The sequence below is a fragment of the Cornus florida genome, unplaced genomic scaffold (genome assembly GCF_030987335.1).
Source record: "Cornus florida cultivar Cherokee Brave unplaced genomic scaffold, ASM3098733v1 CherokeeBrave_3.0.0_Hap2_Chr03, whole genome shotgun sequence".
In the NCBI taxonomy this organism is placed as follows: Eukaryota; Viridiplantae; Streptophyta; class Magnoliopsida; order Cornales; family Cornaceae; genus Cornus; species Cornus florida.
This window is the reverse complement of record NW_026775573.1, coordinates 23,375,559-23,383,029: the sequence shown is the minus strand read 5'-3', so window position 1 is coordinate 23,383,029 and position 7,471 is coordinate 23,375,559. Positions and strand designations below refer to the sequence as shown.

Here is a 7,471-nt window from a genome sequence, read left to right as displayed (position 1 = left end):
TCAATTGGCGAGCACTCGAATTTTTTTAATTTTTAATTTAGTTTTCCTCTAACATCTCAAAATATTGATGTATTATATACTTTCACATAATTGCCATAGTCAAAGAAGACTCCCAGTCCTACAATCTCCTGCTCTAGCTTGATATTGCTTTCATTCTTTGTATCTATGTGTCATATACATAATTATGAAAAAAAGATTTTTTTTTAAAATAATTATGGAAAAACTAAATCCCTGAAAGTAATTATGGAAAAAAAATAAATGCCCCATCATTGTCACGTTGATGGACACATCCCTAGATTAATGGCATAATCTCAAAATTATTTGCGTTGCATTACTTTTAAAAATATTATTTTTAAAATACACCTACACAATCAAATAAGCTCACACCTAATTCAAAATAAAATCACAAATCAAAATTAGTTAAAAGTATTGCATTTTCCAAATTTTATTAATTGGCACGACAGTCAAGATCCAATATAACCTCTATTATGAGGTAACATTTTTCCTTCTTCATCTCTTTGTTAGATAGATTATTGTTGCGGAACTTATGTTATATGCTCTTAGGTTTTTCTGTTGGTTCACCATATATATATATATTTTTTCTCTCAAATTAATGTCACAATTGTTTTATAGAAAAACAATCTTGGATTAGTCCTAGTATATTGCCCTAGGTTAAAAATCATTATAATGTATGCACGGTTGGGATTCCGTGGCAAATTGTTATCTATTTTTTATGATTTGTTGTAGAATTACTATTTCAAATCAAGCTGCATTATGCATATAGTTTCATATAATTTCCTATTGTAACTGAAAATCTCCTAAGTTGATTTAGGAAAAAGACTCTTAATGGTGTCATAAAATACTAAAATGTCATTCTTACCATTGAAATAAAAATAGTAAAAAATTCAGTTAATGTAAAATTTTCGATATTTAAATTATAAAAAATAGTTTACAAAATTCAAATACTCTAAAAATTTAGTTAAAAATAGTAAAAAAGTCTGTCAAAGAACAATATTTTTTATATTTAATACAATTAAATAAAGTCCTAATTTATAACGTTTTTAAAATTTTAGAGGAGCTATGTAGTTAAAGTGAAAGAGAAGGGTGTTCAAAAATTAATTTTTAGGAATGTTTTATATATTTAGCTTAGATATAGCTCGGCTCGCCGTGAAAAAGAAATTTTAGTTTAAAAAATATATATTGTCATCATAAAGTACTATGTATTCTATCTAATTGTCCATTAACGACAGTGGAGTGCATCTTTTCTGCGCGCTTGCAGGGATTAGTTCGTGAGTTGGTGCGCAGCATTAAATACATGGAGGGTTCTACCCCTCTGAAAAGTTCATTCTGCCCTCCATTGTTACAGTGCTCAATTTGAAATTGAGGGTATGTATGTAATTTCGGCTAAAGCAAAATTTAGGACCGAGGAACACTTAAATTAGGGCGATGGGAGTACACTGGAAACACTCTCTCCCCCATCACTATTTTCCACCGACACACTCTTGGACTCTCTCTGCTCTACCGACCATTCTCTCTTTCCCTCTATCTTCACAATTTCAGATCTATAAACACTTTGTGACCATTCAAAAAAATCAAACCAATTTCTCTCTCCTTCCCTCTATTTCTATACAAAAATGAAACCAATTTAGGATTTTGATATATTTGTGTGTGTATATATATATATATATATGAATGATAGCAACGTTTCACTGATTTGGATCCCTTCTCAACTTCTTGGCTCTCTTCATCTTCTTCCTCTAGCCGGCTGATTCATGGGAATCAGATTCTTGTCTATTTGAAAAAGAAAGTTTCCTGGTAGCGTATCTTCTGCCCGAGTGTCCTGCCGTGTCCGATCAGTGTCCGGCAACGTCAGATATATTAAAATACACCGGACGCGACGCAGACCGTTAGAGCTGTGTCGGTGCTTCATTGTTGAGAGAGAGAAGGCGAATATTTTCTGTTCGTAATTTGAGGGGTAAGTTCGTGATCGAATTTTGGTAGATTTATATCATGGTTTTGTTGTTCTTGTGCTCCATATGAAAATTTCTTGTGCTCCATATGAAAATTTCTTGTGCTCCGTAAGGCCATTTTGGCCGACCGAAGCACCATCTCGGTCGACCGAAATGGTGGTGTTTATGTGTTCTTTCCTTCCTTTCTTTTTTGTAGTTGTTTCCAGCCTTGGGAAAGTTGGTCGGAATCTCATTGATGTTTAATTTAAGACTTAATGACGATGTGTTGACCTAGACTTGGGGGTGTTTAACTTAGGTGACCTCGATTCGGTTAAGGACCCGTTCGGATCTTCGGTTTTGAATCTTTACATTTACCTACCATTATACTAGGTTAAAATCTTAAATTATACGTTGAATTATATAAAAACAATTTTATGGTGGTGATAGCTTTAAGAAAAAGTCTTATCAGAAAAGTTATGGATCACGTGACAGGATAAAAAGTATTTTAGAGCATGTGATGTGGTGTTTTGACATAAGTACCAGAGCAAAAAGTTGATCCCGACTTCAAAATTTTTAAAATTGATCCTGTAATTTCTAACATGCTTAATATAATGAAACGGCATTCCCAAAATCATAAAAATGTTCCGAACGATCATCAAGTCTCACGTGACTCGCAAAATGAGGTACGAAAAAAATAATAAAATAAGATACTAAAAATCTATTGTGAAAGCATTTGGGCCATATTTCCCAACATCTTCTCTATTTTTCTCGAACGAGAAGACCCAGTTTTCAAAAGCAAAAATTGATGCTGGTTGACACTTGGACGTGTATCAAATTAAAGTTGAAGCATTTGGGAATATATATGGCCTGTTTGGAAGGTGGTTTTGTTATTGCTTTGAGTATATGAATTTTGCATTTTGGGTCATACCACGTTTGAAGTGGATTGATGTAATATTAAACAGTAGTAAAACATTTTAGTAATAATGACCCAAAACCATATCACCAAATTGGTGGCATGGGGTGATATGGTCACTGTAGGGCACAAAAACTGATATCCAACTTATACTTCGGATCACTTACTGTAACGGCAGCCCCAAAAAAAAAAAATACTGTAGCGGCCATAACAGGTTTAAAACTCATATTTCAGAAACTACCCATTTGAGGCGATTTCTCATTTCTATCTTCTCGGTTGAGGCGATTTCTCATCTGTGGCTCTCATTTCTCTCTGTTCTCGCAGATCGTGGTTGTTAGACCACAGATCTATCATTTTTCTCTGCAAATCTTTCATAAACCGTACCATTTTCATCACGTATTTGGTTTTCCTATTGTTTCTCTCTATTCTCTGCTTGTGCTTGTGTGATTCGAATCTAAAACCCTAGTTCTTCGCTCGCGACCACAAATCGAAGGTATTTTCCCTGCAAAAGCATTGGTTTTGCTCTGTTCTCTGCTTTTGTGACCCGAATCTGAAACCCTAGCTCGGTGGCGACCACATCGAAGGTATTTCTTTGGAAATCTTTAAACAGCCACACCTATTCGCAGTATGTGTTCTTATTCACGTGATTATGTGTACTATTTCCGAATCATATTCCAATTTCTGTTGTTTCCCTTAACTGTAACCTCAGTTATGTCGGTTCTCTACTCCTATATATTATATGTGTTCTTCTTTAATTTTACAGAATTATTTGAGGATTTTTGCCTTTATGAGCCAAACCCATCTATTTTATAAAATCTGTTTTGAAAGCATTTGCCTCCATATTTTCCAACATTCTCTCTCTTTTTCTCGAACGAGAGTTGTGGCGTTTAGGGCGATTCTAGGGCGAACTCTATTTTTGAGTTGTTTTTCATCGTTTTTTTGTTCTGTACCCTATCAGAAATTTTATTTTGTTTTGATTTTAGAATTGGGCTCTTGCACTTTCAATACCATATGAGATTAGTTTTTTATTTTGTTTAAAATTCTCTTGCAAACCCTAATCTTTGCAGCTGCCTCCCGTCACGCCGAGGTGGAAGAGGGAGAAAGAGAGCTGGGTGGAGTATTTCTTGTTTTTCGGGGTTAGATTGAAGTTTTGGCTCTAACCATTATCAAAGGGTCAACCAACATTATGCCTCCTCAGTCGTCAGGTAGTTATTTTCATTGATATCCATGCTCTTCTTAATTGGCGTTTTAAGGTCTAGAATGACATGCTTGTTAATTTATTTTATTTTATGAACCATCTTAAGAAAAATACTTCAACTACTAATGTCAATATTTCAAAAATATTATTTTTTTCTCCCAAATTCTAGGTTTATTTGTTGGGAAGAGAAAAAAAGCTCATGGTGGTGGGAATGGGTGGAGTTGGCAAATGAAAGATGGTATGTTTTCAGGATTATTCTTTTGTTAATTAAAAATATTGCATTGAATTAATTTTCTTTCTCATGTATTTGAAAATATTCGGAACATCATTTGCATTAATTAATAAAACCATATTTTATTTTATTTTTTTGGCCAATTGAACTATGACCCTTGCTTGAAAAAGTTTTGAGTCAAACCGTTGAAACGAGTCTTCAAGTACATGCATTTTTTGTTTTCACATCTATTTTGTTTTGTTTTTTCATGTTTTAATTTTTTGTTTCATTTTCTTTCTCGTCAAATAGTGAGTTTTTTCATTTCACATGTGTTTCATCAAACTTTTTTCATTTCACATGTGTTTCATCAAACTTTTTTCATTTCACATATGTTTCGTCAAACAATGAGTTTTTTCATTTCACAGATTTTAAATATGTTTTGTCCTCAAGCACAGGGTATGAATTTGTAATTTATTTGTGTTTTGATACTGATGTTTTTGCTAGTGCATTACTTGGGAATGCAACCTGGTCATCCGCATTAATGAGACCAGATGTCTCACATGTCAAACAATGTTGCAGCGTAGGGGGGTGCCCGTGCCACATTGTTCAACTAACAAAAATAATCTTTTTTGTTAATGATTTATGCTCAAAATCATATGTAGATACTTTATTTTCAAATCATACGGCACTATTTTTTAAATTATAATAATTATGAATACTTTATTTTCAAATCATATTGTACTATTTTTTCCTCTCTATTTTATCCTAAAATGATCCTTGCTTGTCATGACACAGGGATTGTCCGGACATGTTTGAAAGGGCTAGATAATATATTGAAGAGTTGAAGAGTGTGGATGGCGTCAATCCTTTGTTCAGTCTTGAATTTACTGAACATTGGCTTTTGAATTTAGTGGGTATGTTGCCACAAACCTTTTTATCCTGATGAGGACTTGAGAATAGCGGGAGATTTAAAGAAAAGATAGTTATAAAATAGATATTGAGGTAAAAGGAATAGCAAGCAATTATGAGTTTGATATTTTATATTATTACTCGTTAGTGGGTATGTTGCCACAAACTTTTTTATCCTCGTATCCTGACGAGGACTTGAGAATAGCGGTAGAGAGATTTAAAGAAAAGATAGTTATAAAATCTATATTGAAGTAAAAGGAATAGCAAGCAATTATGAGTTTGATATTTTATATTATCTGCTTGTTCATTTTCTTTTTACAGCCTGCCTTTGATATTTTGTGTGCTCTTTTGAATTTTCTTTGCTCAGTAATTAGCTGAATATGTTAGTTTTATTTACATTTCTTTGCTTCATCTTTATACTCCAATGCCATTGGTCATGAAGAGCTTGAGCAGTAATAATAAGAATTTGATAGGGTAAAATAGAATGACGTTGAGGGGTGCACATGAAATTTTATTCAAAATAAAATTCGTCTAATACCAAATTCAAAACATCTATTGGATGCTCCAAACATAATTGTGATTATGGTGTTGCTGTTGTGTCAAAATAATGCAACATAGTATGTCAAAATGAACCGTGATGTTGGAGATTTTGTTTAGAAAATACATTGAGTTTTCTTGAAAGGAAAGGGAATACTGTTACTCCTTGTTTGCTAAATAATTGTTCCTTTTTTTTTCTATGTTAAAAAGTATTTGAGAACTGTTTTATAAAGCAAAGCAAAGCAGATCAATAGCATTGTGCTAAGGAAAATGTCCATGGAAGTACAAGAGATATCTCCCATGTTCTGTTGCTTCCAATATGTTGAAATATGGTAAAATAAGGTACAACTTAATTAATAATGCAAGAAAATTGAAAGGCACGAGCTGGGTAGAAAATCATAAATATACCTTTTAACAAGTACTGTTATCTAATGTGTGAGCAATCAAAAATTCAACTAAAATGTTATGAACCCCGAGATCAACGGCTCCTTGACAACACGTTCGAAGAAGATTAAGAGTGGCATCCTTGATGTGAGGAAGAATTGCACTTATGGGCTGCAAGATCAGAGATCAACGGCTTAGTGTTTTTTTTTTTTTTGGGAAAATCAAGCAACCCAAAGAGGGAATAAAGCCCTAGAGCGGCCCAAAGATGGGAAGCCCAGTCATGAACTCAAACTTATAACCGCAATCAACGGCTTTGTTGGTGATTCTTTTGGCTCTACCGATATTGGTACCGTCCGTGTCCCACGCATATGTTATCATCCCCTAAGCTTCCTCCATATATGTCGTCACACACCACCACCTCCCTCTCAGTCAATCCCACGAGCTACTAGAAGGCCGAAGCTCAAACGCTCTTCTAGAACCAGAGACTTTAGGGATTTCAAAAACCAAAAGCCACTTTTAAAAGCCAATCCAAACAGGGAGGTAAAACTGTGTCAGCTACTGTTGCAAAAGGGCCTGGCTATACTGCATGTCAGTGGAAAGAGAGATGACAACTTCGTATTGTACCTTGGGAAGGTCAACTAAGTACTCGCTACTAATTCACTTGTTTCTCCCACCCCTTTCTCCCTTCCAGGTAGTTAGGCCGGTCATCAAGCTCGTCCATAACAATGGAAAGAATTTTGGTCTGGCCCAAATTAGCTAGTTTTTTATTTTTTATTTTATTTTATTTTATTTTTACAAAATAAGAAATATTAGAAGTTAGATTAATAGATGCAAAGAATAATTATTCTACTGGGTTATGGAGACATATACAACAAGCTATTAGAGGTTAGATTAATAGATGCAAAGAATAATTATTCTACTGGGTTACGAAGACATATACAACAAGCTAGTTCTTGGAATAATATAAGGGTAAAATGAATGAAACCCCCTATTATATAAAAAATTGTATAAGAAATACCCTTATTTTTGTAAAAGTGCATATATTTTGTATTTTGAAAATTTATGCAAATTGCCACCTAGTCAACAATTTTGACCAAATACCATTAAGGGAATTCTAGGTATTTCTTTTTTCTTTTCTTTTTTCTTTTTTTTTTTTTTTATCCAAGAAATAAAAATAAAAAACTAAAAATATAGATAAATATATATAAGAATTGTTCTTATTTGCTCAAATTGAAGACTGAAATACCTAAAATTCTTTCCTATTATAGACAAATAAATAAAATAATAATAATTTAAATTATTATTTTATAAACATGCCTTTTTAAAATATATATAATATTAAATTATTATTATTTTATTTACTTATTTTA

At 33.1% G+C, this 7,471-nt stretch overlaps 1 long non-coding RNA gene across 3 annotated transcripts; it reads left to right on the top strand.

Moving 5' to 3' along the window:
- The first annotated feature begins 1,476 nt into the window (after positions 1-1,476).
- LOC132299950 (uncharacterized) lies at positions 1,477-5,503 on the top strand. 3 transcript variants are annotated; one of them, XR_009480239.1, is made up of 4 exons: positions 1,477-1,975; positions 3,930-4,067; positions 4,230-4,298; positions 5,067-5,503. It is a non-coding gene; the product is annotated as an uncharacterized LOC132299950 (long non-coding RNA). The 3 variants fall into 3 exon arrangements; XR_009480241.1 differs by lacking the exon at positions 1,477-1,975 and adding an exon at positions 2,017-3,487; XR_009480240.1 differs by lacking the exon at positions 1,477-1,975 and adding an exon at positions 2,026-3,446.
- Positions 5,504-7,471: the final 1,968 nt, after the last annotated feature.